The 21,388-nt window shown below is 42.8% G+C and overlaps 1 long non-coding RNA gene across 1 annotated transcript in view; it reads left to right on the forward strand.

Moving 5' to 3' along the window:
• Positions 1 to 1,452, forward strand: part of LOC140210526 (uncharacterized) — a 31,857-nt gene extending 30,405 nt beyond the window's left edge. Inside the window, exon 3 of the long non-coding RNA XR_011889252.1 lies at positions 1,257 to 1,452. This is a non-coding gene — a long non-coding RNA (uncharacterized lncRNA). The remainder of the gene's footprint in view (positions 1 to 1,256) is intronic.
• Positions 1,453 to 21,388: the final 19,936 nt, after the last annotated feature.

The raw sequence follows: 21,388 nt of genomic DNA on the forward strand, positions 1-21,388 counted from the left end.
AGCTACCAATATTCCGCAATATTTCGAAGTATGCAATAATCTCATGTCCAGATCTAGAAACTTTAACATAATTTTATGATATGACTAGAATTACTTGTCATGAGAATTTCTTCTGATTTTAATTCAATTTAATTGTTTGTCAAGTGAAATACAACAGATGAAAGAGAAAATATTAAGTTGAAAGTGTAACTCTGTTTCACTTTCCAAAATGCTACTTGGCCTGCAGAATGTCTCCTGCACTTACTGTTTTTATTATAAGAGAGAATCTGAGGTTCTGCGTGTGTGCAAACACAACCTATCAAAGTACATAATCTCACTTTCTTTCTTCAGACGCCTTTAGGATAGATTGTACCAAATAACTATAAGCATGCTGAATATAACTGGAAGAAATTAATTATCATATGAGCATAAAACTTCCAACATTCTTACACTGAAGGTTATTGGTGAAAATTGACCTTCATACAACTTGTGGATTCTGAGACCTTCAAACAACTTGTTAAAGGAGTACAAATTATTCCTGAAAGGGAACAGATCTGCATCTCATTCTTCTTAATCTATGGCATTGAATTAATGATTTGTTCAATTTAACCTGATCTGTTCTTACTTGCAGTAACCCAGAGGCTGTAGGCTTGGGAAGAACCAACCAGAAATACCAGGTCTCAGACTTGCAATAATGGAATTGAACAGTGATTTTGTAAACATTCAAATTATACCTAACAGAACCACTTATTTTAATTTAAACTAAATGAAACAAAAACAATTTCCAGCAGTAACTCATTTACACTTTGAAAAGCTCTTTAGAACTAACACCACAAACATTGACAATTGTAATTTATGAACTGAACTTTCAAGGCCAGCTCTTATTTCTGAAAACAGTCCATTTCTCTGCTTCACAATTAATCTCAAATCAGAATAAGATTCACAACACTGAAAAGGTAATTCAAATTTCTTGAAGTGTACAAAAATGCAAACTTTTTGCAATATTTGTTTTTCTGCAACATTGATGGTGCAAGGGGTTTTTGCAAACCTGGGAGACTTCCTCTAGTTCATCCATGAATCAGTTTAAATTGCCTGTTCTCATGTCTCTTTTTTCCTTTTCAAGGTGGCTGGGGTCCTGTCGGGGTCCATGATCTGCAGCTCCACATGCTGGCAGGCGGAGCTTAGGAGGGTTAATGGCGCCTAATGACAACGCCTTTGTTTGCATCTTCGGAAACAGCTCTATTTCTATCTTTAATATCTCTATTTTTCCCTTTCAGGGTTCTTCTGAAGACCCTGACCTGGAGTTACACATTGACTACGGCACTTTATGGGAATGGGACCCGCTCTCGGGGTTTCACAACTGGCTGTTATTCGGCACACCAAGGCCTTGGCCTAGGAGATCCGCTCGCCTTCAGAGGACCGAGTTTTCGTGGCTCTGGAGATGGGGGGGGGGGCGTTATCGGAAGTTGGTGTCTGAGCAGAAGTCTGGTGTGTCATGGGAGATGGAAGATCTAAGGCTGTGTGCCCAGAGACCCAAGATCTTTGGGTACAGAGCTCAGAAAAAGCGACGCAACAGACTTTCAACATTGTAAACCAGCGAGTTGCTTGTTATGTCTCCCCTCTTGCTATGAAATGGAGACATCTCTTCCTCCCTTATTAGGGAGAGAGATAGCCTGTGGTATGTCGAATGCCGGGTGAACAATATAGCCTTTGGAGTACTGCAAGTCTGTGCCCTTTCTGTTGCCTTGCTCACACTTGAGTGCTCGATGGTGGGTGCTGATGGTTTTTTTTTGCTGGTGGGGGGAGGGGGGATTGTTGCTTGCTGCTGCTTACGCATGGGAGGGAGGGGAGCTGGGGGGAGCTTTGGGGTTCTAACATTTAGCTGTTGTACATTCTTTGGGGGCACTCCTCTGTTTTTGTGGATGGTTGCAAAGAAAAAGCATTTCAGGATGTATGTTGTATACATTTCTCTGCCATTAAAAGTACCTTTGAAACCTTTGAAACTATGTTCTTAACGAGTGGTGGGTTCTCGCTCTTGGAACCCACTGAGCAGCCTATGTTTCAGGATCTCCAGGAGCGGCTTGGAAGACGTGTGCCTTTGGGGTGCCGCCCTGTGGAAGACCCGATTCCTCACCGACTGAAATGTCTCAGGAGATCAAAACATCGAAACAGTGGGTGCAGCTGTCAGAGACCTCTGCACTTGAGTGATCTTTCTCTCTCTCTCTCGATATTGAGGGAGAGTCTGCTGGCTCTCAAGTCAAGGGGACTCAAGTAAGCAATGCTGCAGATTGTAATGTTGAAACAGCAAGCTGTTGGCCTCCCTTCTCTCAGTGGCAGGAGTGATATCTCTCTCTCCCTCATTAATGGGAGAGAGCCTGTTTGAGACATCGAAGTGCTGGAATGGACAGTGGTTTTTGATGGACTGAAGATTATGGTCTCTGCGGGCTTGCTGTTGCTTGTGTGGTGAGTGGGACGGGGGCCTGATGCATTTGCTGGGGCAAGTGGGGGGAAGTGAAGCCTTTGCTGCTGCATGTGTGTGGAGGGACGAGGGGCTTTGCAGTTCTAATGTTTTTTTCTGTCATTCATTCTTTGGTTTTTCCTTCTCTGTTTCGTGGATGTCTGTGAAGAGTAAGAATTTAAGGTTGTATACTGTATACATTCTTTGATATTAAATTGAATCATTGAACCATTGAAACATTGATCTCTATAACTAGTTAGGAACCCAAGAGCAGAATTTTAAGTTCCAATTCACAGTTGTGGGGTCACAAAGTATTCACTGTTTTTTTCAGGTGGAAAGTGAAACAGGTTTAACTTCATCAGAACTGAGAAAGTTAGAATTCAGCATAATTTCAATTTCAGAAAAAGGGCTTTATTGAGTATTTCTTGTGGCCAAAGAGCTGCTTCCTGAGTCCCAGTGTGGAATCCAGGGACAAGATCTTCACTTCCTAACAATTCCAAGAAAAAATCATGGAGCAGCACCAACAGACTTACTCCACCTCACCTAAAACTTTTGGCTCCATCTTACTTTGGCTCTCCATAACATTCAAACCATAACACAAACCAATAGGTCTACAATAGAACCAATTTTGGTTAAACCTGGTGTCAAATAAACAATCAAGGAGCATCATATATATTTACATTATCAGGACTTGGTCGTGGTGTGTTAGTAATACATTAGAATTAGAATTAGAATTTTATTTCTTACATCCATCTCACAATGTGAGGGAGTAAAAATCTTTATGTTGCAACTCAGTCGATATGTACAAGCAATAAGGAAGCGGAAATCTGGGAGGACATTGCCCAAACACTAAGATTGTATACAGAATTGTTTTGTATAAATTTATGCACAGTCATATACAATGTACAGTCATGGAACAAAAAAGAACAACATTCAAATATTACAAAGAATAAAGAATTATAGAAAAATAAAGTTGATGAAGTATTAATATGGAATAAAATGTGCATATATGCATAAAACAGCATGTTTTTATGATGTAAATAGCATTATAAAAGGACATCTAAAGTGCTTACAATACAGTGTAGTGACTGAGTTAATAGATAGAGGGAGGTAAGGGGGCAGGGGGAAGAAATCTTTAAGAAGTGTGAAGTTTTTCTTTAATAGCCCTGCAGCACTTTCCAGAAGGGAGATTTTGGAAAAAGCAGTTTGCTGGGTGGGCAGTGCCCACAGTAGTTTCCATGACAATTTCTTTGTCCTGCACACATACATGTTCTGAAGTGTTGGTAGTCCAGCCAATCTTGTCTTTTGACATGTTAGTTTGTTGTAATTTTTGTATATTGTGAGACTGCTGCACCATACCGGACAGTATTGGTTGATATAAAGCCCCAGCACTTTCTCATTCTAACCAGAATATTGCTCCTTTTAACCAGCAAACACCCAGTGAGTGTGAAGCAAGTGAAAAACCAATTGTAATTACACCCCAGAACCAAGGCTTTGCCCAAGTTTCAGAGTTCCAAGCTGTTGTTGACATTTTCATAGAGGCATTTGAAATGATGGCCTTACACTCCACATATGCAAGGCAAAGGTTCTCCACCAGCCTGCTGCCACTGCACCAATCAAGGTTTATGACAAGATCATGGAAAACATGGACTGCGTAACATTTTCTGCAAAGGCAGATATTGATGACAAAGCTCACCAGCCACCTTTAGTGGCCCAGCACTGCCTTTTGTTGAGAGAAATGATATTTAAGGTCAAGATGTCAGGCCTAGCCTGAAATTCATGCTCCAGTAGTAGATCCCTGATCTTCCACATACTTCTGAGTCCTGAACTACCTTCAGCAGTTACCTCAAGGCAATAGAAAAAGACTAAAAATGTTGAATCCACAAAATCCTCTGAGTTCACAGGAAAGGTAAGTGAACCATCATCAATGCTCTTTCCAAGGCCAATATGCCTAGTATTGAGGTCCTAGTTACACTCAGCTGTGTAAGCTATGTCTTTTGCATTCTTGATTCCGATTGAAGTTAAAGACGGAATTTTATGCACATCAGCTCTTGCAGGGTTTGCAGGCCATTACCCTCTACAAGGTGAAACCTAACTGGATACTGATTGTGGATGATCAGCCATGATCACAGTGAATGGCGGTGCTGGCTCGTAGGGCCAAATGGCCTACTCCTGTACCTATTGTCTATTGTCTAACCCCATCAATGGCTGTGATGCTTCATTCCCAGATGAGCTCAATGCAGGGTTTCACTGTGTGAAACTCTGCAACCTCTGGTGACCCTGTGATCTCTGTCTCGAAGGCTGACACCAGAACATCTTTCAAGAGGGTGGACCGTTGCAAATCATCTGGCCCTGATGGTGTATCTAGTAGGGAACTGAAACCTGTACCAACCAACTAGCAGGAGTGTTCAAAGACACCTCTCACTGCTGCAGTCTGAGTTCCCTCCTGATCCAAAAGGGTGACAATCATACCAGGACCCAGTAAGAACAAGGTGAGCTGCCTCAATGAATATTGGCCAGCTGCACTCAGATCTACTGTGATGGAGCACCTTGAGAGGTTGATCATGGCTTGATAACAGAGCTATTGTTGGCAGAATTTCAGATGGGGATGAGGAAGCTTATCAGAGAGAGATAAATTGGCTGATTGTAAGGTGTCGCAGCAGCAATCTTGCAGTCAACATCAGTAAGGCCAAGGTTGTGAACTTCAAGAAGGGGAAGTCATGGAAACACACAGCAGTCCTCTTCGAGGGATCAGCAGTAGGAAGGGTGAGAAGTTTTAAATTCCTAGGTGCTAACATCTCTGAAGATCTGTCCTGGGCCTAACATATTGATGCAATTACAAAAAAGGCATGACAGTGTCTGTATTTCGTTACAAGTTTGAGGAGGAGAGTTGGTATGTCATCAATGTCCCTCACAAATTTCTACAGATGTACCGTGGAGAGCATTCTAACTGGCTGTATCACTGATATTGAGGGGCCTCTGCACAGGATCGGAAAAAGCTGCAGACCCCCATCACCCAGGACATGCCCTCTTCTCATTGCCACCATCAAGGAGGAGGAACAGGAACCTGAAGACACACACTCAACGTTTCAGAACAGCTTCTTCCCCTCTGCCATCAGTGTACATGTATATATATATATACTTTTTATTGTAATTGTTAGTTATTTTATTATTATGTATTGCAACATACTACTGCCACAAAACAACACATACTGCTGCTGCAAAGTCAACAAATTTTCTGAGATATGCTGCTGATATGAAAACCGATTCTGATTCTGACACCAGAGGCTTGAAATACACCCTCTGCTCTGGGCTGTGTTATGGAAGGGAGTGTCAGGTAGACAGACAGAGAGAGAGAGTGATTCAAAGTTACCTTGCAGAAATGCAACATCCCTATTGATTGCTGTAAATCTCTGACCCATGACTGCCTAAAGTGAGGAAGGTGTTGAGAGGGTTGAGGTCATGTGTGAGCTGCAGAAGGTGCACCCAGTCTTATGGACTACCCACATGCTCATCCCATCAAGCACCTCCTGCCCCATCTGTGGAAGAGTATGTGGTCCTTACATTGCTATCATCAGCCATCTCAGAATGCGTAGAGCAGTTAAAAGTATATCCTTGATCCTAAAGAAGTGACTAAGAAGAAGATATCTAACACTTTCTGTTTTAATTTCCAATATTCAATATCTGCAGTTCTTTGCTTCCTGCAGCTTTGTAGACAAGTGATACTTAAAAGAAGACAGAGATGCTTCTTCAAGACAGATCTTTTAGAAAAGGATGTATTGTTTTGGTAAATACTCCAACACACAGTCTGCGATTCTCAAAGACCTTGGTTTCATTCACACATTTTATTGCCTCGTTTGTTTCATCATAGAACCTTATATCAGCAGTTTAAAAATGGGTTTCAAATTTAAAGCTTTTTTTTAATACGTTCAAATCCAGATCTCCTCAAACTGATCAAAAATGGCATTAACTTCATAATCTCATCCCTGTCTCTCACTTATCCAACCATATAATCCTTTAGTGACAGCACTTATCAGTATTTTCTATCATAGTATGTGTCCATAACCCATAACATTCAGTATGGTCTAATTCCCTACTTAAATGGCTTATTGTTTCCTCGTACAGCCCTTTCATGACTTGTTTTTGCAGTTTAGCATTTTCACTTCTCAATTCCATGACCTCTTGTTTTATTTCCTTGCTCCCTGTCACCAGCTCAGCACTACAGACATTGCTTCTTTGCTATCCTTGTAAATCATCATATTGTCATATCAACACTGCAGCTCTTGCTGACAATTTTCTTTAACTGCCTGAGATCATTTTTAACATTTCTCAGTTCTCCTTTTGCATTCCATTATAACTGAGTCACATCTTGAGTACCATTTGAATTTCTTAATAGATTTGGTAGTTCCATTATCTTATCTGCTGCTTGTTTCCACATAAAATTTATTGCATCCTGAGTTAACTCAAGTTGATTTGCTGTTTCCTTCACATCGAATTTCCCCTCAGATCTTATCAACAGTGACTTCGGCACAGACTATCTGCACTTGTTTTTTTTCAAGTGTGCGGACAGTTAATGTCCTATGCTCCTTTCTAGATGATTCTTCAGTTGTGGGCCAACTAGCAGTACTCCAATCCTTTTGCAATTATGCAGGTGTGGTGGATATCCACTTTCCAGGACAGAAGGGGTTATTGCTAACCTCAGCTTTTTATCACAACAGCATGACCCTTTCGAGCATCAAGGAGTTGTTTTTGACTAAGTTAAATTTCCATGCAATATTCCTTGTTCATCCTCTTGTCATAACCAAGAGAACATTAATGTTCTCATTGCCCCATGATTCGGGAGAAACAATGGGGTACACATTGCACTTACCTGGCCTGATCAATATCAATGATGATGAGAGAAACAGAGTGGAGTGGAGTGGCTCCTCATCTTTCCCCTTCTCCTCTTCCTCTCCTTTCCTTTTTACAATCTTACAATTAAATGCCATAAGTTTGTTCGCTAATGGTCAGAGGATTTTGATGCTCATAGTACTAATTGGGGTTGTAGTGACACAATTTCAAAAGGGCGGTGGTGGAAGACTTACTGGAAGAAAAGCATTTGGCCCACTTGAAAGATGCTCAGTAGGTAACAGTAATGCACCTTACGTTGGTCTACCAACCACCATTAAACATAACTAGAAGAAGAGGTTTGCTAGGAATTAGATGGTGACAGAAAGAAGATTGAGAATTCATTCCTCAGCCTTCGATTTCTGTAATGGACAATTCATTCATCAGTGACTTGGTATGTCTTTTTAGTTTGTAAGAAGTGTGTACCTGTGTTTGGGAATCCTCATAATTTAGAAATAATCTGTAATTTGGAAATATTTTATAATTTAGAAACCCTCTGTGAGTTTTAAGTCTGGATGAGATGTACCCCAGGCTACTATGGGAGGCGAGGGAGGAGATTGCTGAGTCTCTGGCAATAATCTTTGCATCATCAATGGCAACTGGAGAGGTTCCAGAGGATTGGAGGGTTGCAGATGTTGTTCCTTTATTCAAGAAAGGGAGTAGAGATAGCCCAGGAAATTATAGGCCAGTGAGTCTTACCTCAGTGGTTGGTAAGTTGATGGAGAAGATCCTGAGAGGCAGGATTTATGAATATTTCGAGAGGTATAGTATAATTAGGAGTAGTCAGCATGGCTTTGTCAAGGGCAGGTCATGCCTTATGAGCCTGATTGAATTTTTTGAGGATGTGACTAAACACATTGATGAAGGCAGATGTAGTATATATGGATTTCAGCAAGGCGTTTGATAAGGTATCCCATGCAAAGCTTACTGAGAAAGTAAGGAGGCATGGGGTCCAAGGGGACATTGCTTTGTGGATCCAGAACTGACTTGCCCACAGAAGGCAAAGAGTGGTTGTAGATGGGCCATATTCTGCATGGAGGTCAGTCACCAGTGAAGTGACTCAGGGATCTGTTCTGGGACCCTTCGTGATTTTTATAAATGACCTGGATGAGAAGTGGAGGGAAGGGTTAGTAAGTTTGCTGATGACACCAAGGTTGAGGGTGTTGTGGATAGTGTAGAGGACTGTCAGAAGTTACAGTGGGACATTGATAGAAAGCAAAACTGGGCTGAGAAGTGGCAGATGGAGTTCAACCCAGTTAAGTGTGAAGTCAACTGTACCTCTTCCAATAGATGCTGCCTGGCCTGCTGCGTTCACCAGCAACTTTTATGTATGTTACTTGAAATTCTAGCATCTGCAGATTTCCTCGTGTTTAAGTGTGAAGTGGTTCATTTTGGTAGGTCAGATATAATGGCAGAATATAGTATTACTGGTAAGACTCTTGGCAGTGTGGAGGATCAGAGCGATCTTGGGGTCTGAGTCCATAGGACACTCAAAGCAGCTGCGCAGGTTGACTCTGTGGTTAAGAAGGTGTACGATGTATTGGCCTTCATCAATCGTAGAATTGAATTTAGGAGCCGAGAGGTAATGTTGCAGCTATATAGGACCCTGGTCAGATCACACTTGGAGTACTGTGCTCAGTTCTGGTCGCCTCACTACAGGAAGGATGTGGAAGCCATAGAAAGGGTGCAGAAAAGATTTACGAGGATGTTGCCTGGATTGGGGAGCATGCCTTATGAGAATAGGTTGAGTGAACTTGGCCTTTTCTCCTTGGAGCGATGGAGGATGAGAGGTGACCTGATAGAGGTGTATAGGATGATGAGAGGCATTGATCGTGTGGATAGTCAGAGGCTTTTTCCCAGGGCTGAAATGATTGCCAGAAGAGGACACAGGTTTAAGGTGCTGGGGAGTAGATACAGAGGAGGTGTCAAGAGTAAGTTTTTTACTCAGAGTGTGGTGAGTGCGTGGAATGGGCTGCCGGCAACAGTGGTGGAGGCGGAAATGATAGGGTCTTTTAAGAGACTTTTAGATCGGTGCATGGAGCTTAGAAAAGTAGAGGGCTATGGGTAAGCCTAGTAATTTCTAAGGTAGGGACATATTCGGCAAACTCTGTGGGCCGTAGGGCCTGTATTGTGCTGTGTTTCTATGTCTTTAAGTCTATGCCAAGAATCATTCACTTAAATTAAAAGTGTATTATTAAAAATAAAATAAACTGAGTTAGCTATACTGACATGGTGGGGCCACTATCTGATTGGAGGAGCAACATTCAAGCTTCTAACTTCATCTGCATACTTACCCACCTACCTTCCCCTTCACCTGGCTTCACCTATCATCTTTTAGCTTGTACCTACATTCTTATTCTGACTTCTTCTGCCTGCCTGTACAATCCTGATGAGAGGTCTTGACCCCAAACATCAGCTCTTCATTCCTCTCCATAGATACTGCCTGACCTTTTGAGTTCCTCCAGTATTTGTGTGTGTGTTAAACTGCGTTAGCTACTATTTTGTAAGCTCCAAGTATTTCCCCCTTGATTGGGAGGGAGGACCTACAGCTCAAATAGTGACTATTGACAACAGGATCTCGCTATGGAGACTAAACAGTGAGGTAAATTATTCCTGAAGTATAGGTTGACACTGTATGATCTCCCTAAAGTCAGGGTACTCACTCTTACATTGAATAGGGATTAAAATCTTCTCTTAAATTTGGAGCATGCCAACAGCAGACACAATATTATCACACAGACAAATGTTAATCTACACCTGCTTTAAATGCAGATGCCTGTTCTGGTGCAAGTGTAGCATTTAACAAAGTGTAAGTCAAAAGATATTCCAGGGTCAATGATTCAATCAAACACCAGTATGATTAACTGCATTTAGCTATCAGGAAGTTAATCCATGGTAGTCTGAAATAGATATTATGGAGCAGACTACCTTTTCTCATGCTGGGCAAAGGTCATTGCTACTGGCAATGTTTAACAGGATCATTTTTTCTTTGATGTCCAGTAGTTATACCCTTGACTGTGGAGCACATAAAAGTCAACACATGAACAAGGTAAGTATGGACCTGAGTTATTGGGCCAGTGAAAGACATTTTTTTCTTTGCAGAGATTAAAAAGATTGTAAATTCTTTGCAGGAAGGCTGTGGTAAGTGTGGACCTGAAGTGTACTTTCTCTATCCCCTGGAAGAAGAAGCGCAATAAAATTAAGGATATGTGTCCATGCTTGGTGAAGTGGACCTTGCTGAGGGTGGGTGGGTGGTTAAAGAGGTTTCTGGCTTGGCAGACCTATTCTGAGTGTAAGCATTAGAGAGTGTTGTGGCTGAGGCACTGTAGAGGATGTTGTGGTTTGGGGAGGTCTCTTGCTGTGAGATTTATAAAGTTTTAAGGATGGGGTGCTCATACTAAGCATGGGTGTGGTGATTTAAAGGGAGTAGATGTTCAAAAGCCTAATAAAAAGAACATAAGAGGTGGGCACAGGAGTAGACCATTTGCCCTCTCCTCCATCATTTCCATAAGATCATGGATCTTCATTTATTCAAGTGCTGCTTTCCCTCATTGAACCCTACCCTCAATTCCATTAATATCCAAAAAATTATTGGTTTGTGAACAGAACATACTCGGAGACTGAGCCTTCCTGCTTTCCTGAATGGAGAATTTCAAAGATCCACTGTTCACTGAGTAAGGACATTTGTCCTCATTAGTCTTGAATAGACAACTGCTTACTTGGAGACCCCTGAAAGATATACTTCAGCCACTATAAATCCAAGTAAGAATATTGTATATTTTCAAGAGATCATACGTCAGTTTTCTATACCCTTGGTCCAAGCTGTTTAGTCCCCTCTCAAATGTCCAACACCAACTTTCACTTTGGTTTTGAGGATTCTGAGGTTGCTATTGAGGCCAATGTGGAGTTGTCCATGGATGAGGCATGTAATGGTTGACAGGGATAGGTGGCTGGATAATCAGCTGAGGCATCGTATCTGTTATTTACCCTGGGCTTTTGTGTGCTCCTGATATACACTCTAGATATTCTGAATATCATCCCAGTGCTCCTTCTCCATTGTGAACAGTTGTGGACCAGAAATTCCCCAAAACCAATGAGGAATGTTGCATTTCTTTAAGGCGAATCTAAGCATATCATCAAATGTTTTTCTCTGTCTGCCTAGTAATCACTTCCCAGCCATTAGAAGAGAAAGTCTGTTTTAGGAACTTGGTGTGAGGCATGTAAACAATAGGTCCTGCCTTACATAGCTGGCTGAGTGGAGCAAGAGCTGCATTGTGAAAATGTTCGCTTGGGAGAGGACTTGCCTGTCCTTTCAGTGAAGTTGGAGGATTTTATGCAGATAGGGTTGGTAGTATTATCTAAGTTGCTAGATGTATTTGCTGTAGGTAATCCAGGGCACAAAAGAGGGGCAAAGATCACTGCTTGCTGGTGGATTGTGAGTTCTCCACCAGTTCAGCAAGCTTGATCTTCAAATATCCTTTTTCTCAATTGGCCAAAGACTATGATGGGCAGCAGTGAATTTCATCATTGATATCTGCCTTCACTAAGAGGTGGCTCTTGAACTATGGGAGAGTCCAGGTTTTCCAGAGTGTGGGATCAAATTCGCACTGCGATTTGGGAAGTCACGATCTGGGCATTGGGAGGAAGTGGTTGAGAAGGACACTGACAATGACTTTTGCTGGGCAAGAAACCCACCCCTTCCTCACTCCAAGAGACAGAAGAACTAGTTGCTCTTACCAGCTCTGTGTGATAAAACCTCCACCAATTGGACGGCTCACAAAGGGCCTTAAAAATGATCATTGTTCATATTCAATGATATATGTAAGTGTAACTGAAGACAGCACGGAAGAGATTTTTTAAGCATAAAATATCAGTGAAACCTCAGTAAGCTGACTTTGTTCCCCATGGAATTAAATAGTTCATATTTATGTAACTCTCAGATTTGGCCCGCATGCGTTAGTCTAGGAGAAGACAGTCTCTGGCCCAGCCAAATGAGAAATCTTGTTTGTGTGGATGCTGCATGATGTATTGCCCTGTTACAAATCCATACCACAAAATATCAGACAGTACACCATATGCAATTAAACTATTTAGCTTTATAGTTCTTAATCTGACTATAGGGTTACTAAAGAAAACAAAAGGAATAAGGACCCACTTTATTGAAACAGTCTAATGTGCACATTGGAGCTCACGGTTGTCCGGCCATTCGTTCCCCATCGACCTCCTTCAAGCGGCGTCGACTCCTGGACCCTCACTCCAAGTCCACTCTGTCCGGCGGTCTACTTGTGTCTTCTCCTTTCATCCCTCGCTGACAAAATACCGCAAAACCCTTCTCTCAGACACACAAGAAAGAAATAACATGCCTCTCATTGGATAGCGCTCATTCCAAACCCCTGTTATCTCTAGTCATAATCCAAACACTGCTGCTACAGAGAAACCATTACCTTAGCAGTGAAACATTACAGAGAAACCACTACATTAGCAGTGAAACCTTACAGAGTGTTACAGTTATTTGAAGGTTCTTTGAACAAATGCTATTGAAAGAATCATGTGCTCATGCACTTCAGAAGATGACCCATTGGTGACATTGAGAAGATTTTGGTGTTGTTGTTTGTCCAGAAATCAGTAACTATACTGTATACAGTGTATGTATGTATGTATACATATGAGGGGTGACTGATAAGTTCATGGCCTAAGGTAGAAGGAGATGGGTTATACAGCTCTCTTTACATGCACATGCAGTTCAACTCCTTGAGTGATTATGTAAAAAGTTTGAAGTTAATAACTCATCAGTTAATAATACATCAGGGATGATTTATAACTTCGTGGCCTAAGGTAGAAGGAGATGAGTTATTAACTTCAAACTTTCTGCATAATCACGCAGAGAGTTGACCTGCATGTGCATGTAACGAGAGCTGTATAACTCATCTCCTTCTACCTTAGGCCACAAACTTGTCAATTACCCATCTGTGGACACTTTCTGGAAGTCCAAGATCTGTATGCTCCATGACTACTGGACTAAGTGTATAAATGTAGGAGGGGACTATGTTGAAAAATAAATGTGCTAGTTTTTCTAAAATTGACTCCGTCTACCTTAGGCCACGAACTTATCAATCACCCCTCATATGTAAGTATTTGACATATGTATGTATGTCTGCACTGCATGAAGAGCAAGCACCTAGTAAAAGTTGGGAGATGATTGACAGTGGTGACCAGAGATCAATGATGATTCTGCAGACGCAGTTGGAGATGTGAAGAGGTGTAATGAAGAAGAAGGAGAATTCCGGAGCCCAGTGCCATGACAAACAAAGATTTCAGCTATCAAAGATCTCAATCTGACCAGCCCAGGTTTAGGAGTATTCAGGGATGGGTTCAGAAAGGCATCAAGCAGTTTTTAAGCATTGCGTTTGAACTCTGCAATCATTGACAAGTTGTAACTTGACGATTGATGGAAAGTTGAGATTAAAATCTTGTGAAGAGAAATTAAGAAGGGACCTGATCGAAGACTTTTACATCATACATGGATTTGTGCTCCAACTAGCGCTGAGGAGTTGCTTCAACTTACGAGTGTGTTTAGAAAAAGAAGACATAAACACATAATAGTCACCACAGATATAATAATATCAGAATGATTTCTTCACGTAGAAGGTGGAAGAAAAATGGAACTCATTGATACACCCCAAGCTACAAGGAAGAAAATGTTTGACACTCATACAGCTGTGGTCTTTTATGCGATGAAATTGTAATGGAAAGTACTTAGTAAGCGCAGTCCTTATACATCACTCACATATGCACTCATACACAGACATTAGCTTGCCATTCTGTTGTCATTGCGCTGAGCATACACATTTCAATGTCTTCCCCGGTATATTCTCATAATGGGTCCTAAACCAAGGTGATGCACTCAGGGTTGGCCTTATGGCCCCTTCCCCACCATACATGGTGGAATATTCCATTTCTTTAGTAATGAGGATGTGTAAATGCGTATACTGTATTTAAGGTAAATAGTTCTGTTTATTTTGTAATATGATTGTAACTACATTGTGGGGTGCATCATATTATAATTCATTTGTATCCTTGTATCATTGTGTTAACTTTCTGGGTAATTAAAGATGGTACGTCCTGGTACCTAATGAAACAGGGCTCTTCATCCTCAGTAGGAGAGAGAGATAGGGGTTGCCAAGACTTTACACTAGGCAAAATGGTATGGAGCTATTACTGTGTTTTCTTGGTTTTTGTAAATATTGGCAGTTTTCTTTTTGCTATTTTTGCTAATTTTTGTAAGTTTGATTTTTGATGTACCTAATAAAAGCCCCTGCTCTAGATTGCCAAGTAACTTCAGCCATTTATTCCCCCTTAGGTCATAACCCACATATTTAACAGAAGCACATATGTGAATATCAGCCTATGATATTCCAACCAATAAATGAATCGCTGGAAGATGGTGGCCTACACATGACCCATTTCCTCATTTGTCCTCAGCATGTGATATTTTGCAGTACGAATATTGAAGACAAATAACTCCCTTAATTATTGTGAGAAAAATTAACATATGGGCATGATGAGCTTCCTGAAATCTTATTAAGTTTACTTTAATAAGCTAAGATTTATTTGTATCAGTTCATCTAGTGGAGTGAAGGTGTTTTGAGACTTGTTATACTAGTAGTCTCTTACTAATGATTACTAGATTTCAATGTCAACACAAAAAAAGATCACTCAAGATAAATCTGGACAGGCCTCGTGATGTATTGCAAATTTGGGATTACTTTAGGTCAGTCAAGACACCCACTGAGGTTTTATGCCTGGGGTGAACAGCACAAAGCTGCACTTTAATTATATCCAGGCTGTCAGTGGGACCACCCTGAAAACCTTACATCGGGTTGGAATGTTTTAAATGTTAAGAGAGCAGCACTTGCTCCCTGCTAACACTAAATCATATCCTCAGAGAAGGAAAACAATACACATGCCAATTTCAAAGTCAGCAACTGTGCAGGGCGTAAAAGACTCGGTAGTTCGAAGTGCTGCAGGGGCAATGGAGCACATGCTTCAGTTTTAACCTTGAAGGCAACTGGTAAAGCGAATGGGGCTATTCAATGGCACGGCTGGTAGAAGCGTTTCCTCACAATGTCAGAGACGCTGGTTCAATCCCGACGGCTGATGCTTACTGTGATCACATTGGTTCTTCGGTTTCCTCAACATACCAAAGCTGTGTGGGTTGGTGGGCTAATTAGTAGAATTCGGTGCAGTTGACATGAGTGGCGGGGGAATAAAGGAATGAGAATAACTAAGGATTAGTGATAGAGGGTGGTTTGGTGGTGGGTGGGTTGAATGTCCAGTCTCTGCTGTATCTCTGTCTGATTCCATGACAAGTTACAGTCCTGTAAAATACCAGACATCAAGTCTGCATACACTGACTGCACAGTTCCCATTGCTTAAATAGTGGCGACAACCGCGGGTCAGGACATGCCACACCTCAGCCATGCAATCACTTTTTAAGGGTAAGGCCAGCAGGAACTGCTGGTCAGATGATCAGTCCATTTAGAGAAACACACACACACACACACACATACATAACAAAGTTTTCAGCAGCCGGATGTATGATTTGATGAAGTCATTCAATACCAGCTGATTGTTTGATAACCTCTCCACACCAGCCAGTACTTGATACTTTTAGATTTCTTACCGCTGTTAAAGAGAGCAGAGGTCATTGATTGGAAAGCACAGGTCTGTCAAGACTTCGAGGCTTCTGCAATAGGTATTTCTCCCAATCAGTGGGAATTCAGTGACCAGTCCTTAGATTACAACATGGCAGGGAGAATGAGCAGAGGATCTGACAGTCGAAGGAAAGCTGGTGCAAGAGGAAGAGGAGTGATGAGAGGGATCTTTGGAAGAAGGTAAAATTTGCACATGCAGTTCTCTTATATGAGGTGTCTGTAATTCAGTACTAAAGTCCTCACTCTGATTTGCCACATTACTAATCCTAATCCCATTCACAGGATCTATCCCTGCCCCTCAGTACGAATGCCTCAGCTCACTCACTCAACCCTACTCACGAATACTGAGCACGATTGCTGTTAAAATAATGGGCACTGTCCCTTGAAATACTGGATATCTACCCAGAAATTCTCCGTTCGGCAAGGAGAAGGACAAGTGGGGTTTAACTATGTGACAGTTACCAATGACAATATTAGATAATCTTTGGTGATGAAATAATGAACTCAGTGTAGGGCAATTGTCTGTCTTTAAGGATGGGCAAAGTTAGACTGAGACAGTAAAGAGTCCAGGCCTAATCAAAATGGCAGTTGCTAACAATTTTGGAGGATAAATTTCACAAACACTAGAGAAACATTTGTTCTCTTTCCTGCACACTGAACCTAACTCGAATCACAGAACAATGAGAGAACATGTTTATCTGCTCAGATATTAGACACAGTGGCCAATAACTTCAGTTACGTTACAGAATAGAGCTTGACATAGTGGCATCACAACACTGTTTGCCACGTACAGTCAGGAAGGTCACAGTGCATCCCGAGTGTTAATGAGACAGAGAAGTGCATCGTATCACTCTTCTGAAGATATCAACATGTAGGCTGACCATGTGCTATGTGTAGGGTAATGTAATTGGTGGAATCATACATAACTCGCAACCACTGACACTGAGTTGCGGTTTGTATTAAGAGGCTGGTCTGCATGACGACGTAATTACATAAAGTTCTTTAATTGTATTTTTGAGTTCAGTGTTTGGAGTACAATAAATGAATTGCTATGTTTTTTCTTAAACATAAAATGCCTCACGTTGTTTTATTTGCAAAAACCTACACTGGTGAACCCGGTGCACTAGGACGATTCCAAATTTATTGAACATGTTAGTTACTGCATTTGCTTTGGAACTGTCGGGAGTTTTGGGAGCAAAATACCATCCCTTGGTTTGTACTAGCCAAGGCTCAATTTGTGCTGTAAGAAATCACCATCGACAGCACCAAATTTTTCTATGCGGTAGCATCACTTAGCAACTCCACAGCTGCGAGAGTGGTGAGTCTACTCGAACGCCCACTTGAACACTGTAAGTACCAATTGCTGAAAACTCACCCTTTACAGATTTTTAGACTACCAGAGTCCGAGCGCACCAAATAGTTGCTCTCCTTGCCTGGCCTCGGTGATGCTAAATCGTCAGAGCAAATGGACCACATTCTGTCTCTACTGGGGAATCACCTTGTTTTATTTTTATAGGACTCTTCAAGCAGCAAAAGCCTGATCAAGTTCAGATAGCCCTTGCTAATTCTCCCATGCAGGACTAAAGGGAGCTTCCTAAAATGGCTGGTAATCTACACTCAGCCAGGCAGCGGTGCATAATTCCTCCTCCTTTTCCTACTTCAGTAAGTCCAGCTAGCAAGTCCCCCAACATAAGGATGCCGCGGCTGCGAAACAAACGAAGTTGGGCCTGTATTTTTACCACCTTTGCTTTGGTAGGAACACTAGGAAGTGCTGACCACTTGCAGCTTTGACAACGCCAGTGCATCGGGACATCAGAGGTCTGTGAACACTGTGGATTCCACCTGCAAGAGTCATCTACTCTTCATTACAGACAGCTTTTCAGGGCAATGCTTCTTGTGTGGCATGAGTGCTCAAGTGAGTGTGCTGCTGGCATTGCCCATTGAAGAGAAGGCAAAGAGTGATGAAACCTCACTGGAGTTCGCCAACAGCAGCAGGATCCAGACTTATGGGACACGACATGTGATGCTCTGGTCAGTGAGCGACGTTACACATGGGACTTTGTCCTGGCTAAGGTGGCTAGACCTCTGCTTGGTGCAGACTTCCTGTGCGCCCAAGGGCTATAAGTCGATCTTAAGAACTGCTGGCTTGTGGATGTCAAGGACTTTGGGCTGTCACCCTGCTCCCCCAGTAAGTTCCCCACAATGATTCTGTCAAGCACGTGCACCATCGCATGTGGGTTTACTCGACGGCTGGGTGAATTCCCAAACCTCACCAAGCCCACATTCTCTACTGCATCGCAAAACGTGGGGTCAAGCACCACATTTCTATAACTTTCCCACTAGTCCACGCCCATGGCGTAGACTGGACCCAGAAAAGCTGGCAATCAAGATGGCTGAGCTTGCCAACAAAGAAAGACTTGTCATTGAATGTCCATCGGCTTCACCTCTCCATTTGGTCCCTAAATCCGATGGTGATGTGGTGATCACTGATGCCTTAACAAGGTCATCAACCCCAATCATTACTCAATCCCACACATTCACGACTTTTTGACACGTTTAGCCAGAAAGTTAATTTTTTTCCAATTTCAATCTAGTTAGGCGCTACCATCAGGTGCCTGTATGCTTGGAGGTCATTCCCAAAATGGCTGTAATACCCTCTTTGACCTCTTTGAGTCTCTGTGCAAGCCATTTGAGCTGAAAAATGCACTACAGACTGTCCAATAGCTGATGGACTCTGTATTAAAAGACTTAGGCTTACTTTTTGATTACCTGGATGACATACTTGTCACCAGTGCATCCAAATCTGAACAAGTATCCCATCTCCGCACACTTTTCAAGCACTTAAGCCAAGACAGGTTGATTATTAACCCTGCTAAATGCCAGTTTGGGTTGTTAACAATTGACCTTCTTGGCCATTGCATCTCTACAGAAGGTGTGAAATCCCCCCTGCTGAGTTTACATAGAACATAGAATAGTACAGCACAGTACAAGCCCTTCAGCCCACAATGTTGTGCCGACCCTCAAACCCTGCCTCCCATATAAGCCCCCACCTTAAATTCCTCCATATACCTGTCTAGTAGTCTCTTAAACCTCACTAGTGTATCTGCCTCCACTACTGACTCAGGCAGTGCATTCCACGCACCAATCACTCTGAGTTAAAATCCTTCCTCTAATAACTCCCTTGAATTTTCCACCCCTTACCTTAAAGCCATGTCCTCTTGTATTGAGCAGTGGTGCCCTGGGGAAGAGGCGCTGGCTATCCACTCTATCTATTCCTCTTATTATCTTGTACACCTCTATCATGTCCCCTGTCATCCTCCTTCTCTCCAAAGCGTAAAGCCCTAGCTCCCTTAATCTCTGATCATAATGCATACTCTCTAAACCAGGCAGCATCCTTGTAAATCTCCTCTGTATCCTTTCCAATGCTTCCACATCCTTCCTATAGTGAGGTGAGCAGAACTGGACACAGTACTCCAAGTGTGGCCTAACCAGAGTTTTATAGAGCTGTATCATTACATCGCAACTCTTAAACTCTATCCCTCGACTTATGAAAGCTAACACCCCATAAGCTTTCTTAACTACCCTATCCACCTGTGAGGCAACTTTCAGGGATCTGTGGACATGTACCCTCAGATCCCTCTGCTCCTCCACACTACCAAGTATCCTGCCATTTACTTTGTACTCTGCCTTGGAGTTTGGTCCTTCCAAAGTGTACCACCTTACACTTCTCCAGGTTGAACTCCATCTGCCACTTCTCAGCCCACTTCTGCATCCTATCAATGTCTCTCTGCAACCTTTGACAATCCTCTACACTATCTACAACACCACCAACCTTTGTGTTGTCTGCAAACTTGCCAACCCACCCTTCTACCCCTACATCCAGGTCGTTAATAAAAATCATGAAAAGTAGAGGTTCCAGAACAGATCCTTGTGGGACACCATTAGTCACAATCCTCTAATCTGAATGTACTCCCTCCACCTCTCCAGCATTTTGTGTGTGTTGCTCTGGATTTCCGGCATCGGCAGAATTTCTCATGTGTGTGACCTGCTGCTCCACTACGAAGACTCTTTGAGGGATGCATGCCCTGAAGAAGTTTAAATCTTCTCTTTGACAGAAGTTCAGTGAAACCTGACCTGCTGAGTTCCTCCAGCATTTTGTTGCTTAGTACAACGAGTGCTGCAAGTGAACTCTAAGATGAGTCTGAATTCCAGCTGATCTGCAGCCAAACCTGGCAGCAGCCAAGAGTCTCTGACAATTGAACGAGGAGAGTATATTTATTGTTGACAAGAATATTCTACATGATTAAGATGCAATCCATCAACACAAGGCCAAAATGTTTATAAATACCATAGAGCCTACCAGGGTTGACAGCATAACAGGAATATTCTCACTCTCTAACTCCCTTCCTCCAACTCCTCCCCTCTTTCATCCTTTGTCATCTTCTCACCCCTCTTCCCCATTCCCTCCTTCTTTCCCAGCCCTTCCTAACCCCTCTACCCTCTCTCCCCATGCTCCTGTCACCCCGTCTCTTCCCTTATCTCCCCCCTCTCTCCATCACTCTCTCCCCACTCATACCCACCACAACCCTCTTCCTTTTCTCACCCACCTTTTTCCACTCTCTCCTCTCTCTCCCCTCTTTTCCCCCTCACCTCTACCCCTCTCTTTCCCTCAATCTCTCCCCACTCTGCCCACTCTCTCCACCTCTCTTCCCCATTCCTCTCCCTCCTGTCCCACCCAATCTCTCCCCCTCTCAACCCTGCACTCCCCCCACTCCACCTCTCTCTCTCCATTGCCCTCTCTACCCCCTTTTCCCCTCTTTCTCCACTCCCATTTCCTCTCTCATCCCATCTGTCTCCCCTTTTCTCTCTCTCCCATCCCTCCTCCCTTTCTCGCCACCCATCTCTCTACCCCGTGCTCTCTCTCCCCTCTCTCCCATCTTCCTCTCCACTCTCTCCCCCTCCCCTCTCTCTCCTCCCCCTCTCTCTCCCCTCTCTCTCGCCCATCTCTCTCTCCTCACTCCTATCTCTCTCTCTCTCCAGTCTCTCTATCTCCCACTCTCACTACACCACCCTCTCACTCTCCACACTCTATCCCCAACTCTCTCTCCCCCCTTACTGTCCCTTCCCTCCTCACCTCTCTATCCCACCATCTCTCCTTCCTTCTCTGTCCCTATCACTCTTCCTCTCTCCCACCACTTTCCTCTTCTCGCTCTACATCCCCTGTCCTTCCCCCTACTGACTTACCCCTCTCCCACGGAACCCTATCTTTCATTCCTTCTCCCACCCCCTATCTCTCTCTCTTTCACTCCTTCCCTCCCACTCCTCCCTTTTCTCATCCTCTTACCCCCTT

The sequence above is a fragment of the Mobula birostris genome, chromosome 15, assembly GCF_030028105.1.
Source record: "Mobula birostris isolate sMobBir1 chromosome 15, sMobBir1.hap1, whole genome shotgun sequence".
Taxonomy (NCBI): domain Eukaryota; kingdom Metazoa; phylum Chordata; class Chondrichthyes; order Myliobatiformes; family Myliobatidae; genus Mobula; species Mobula birostris.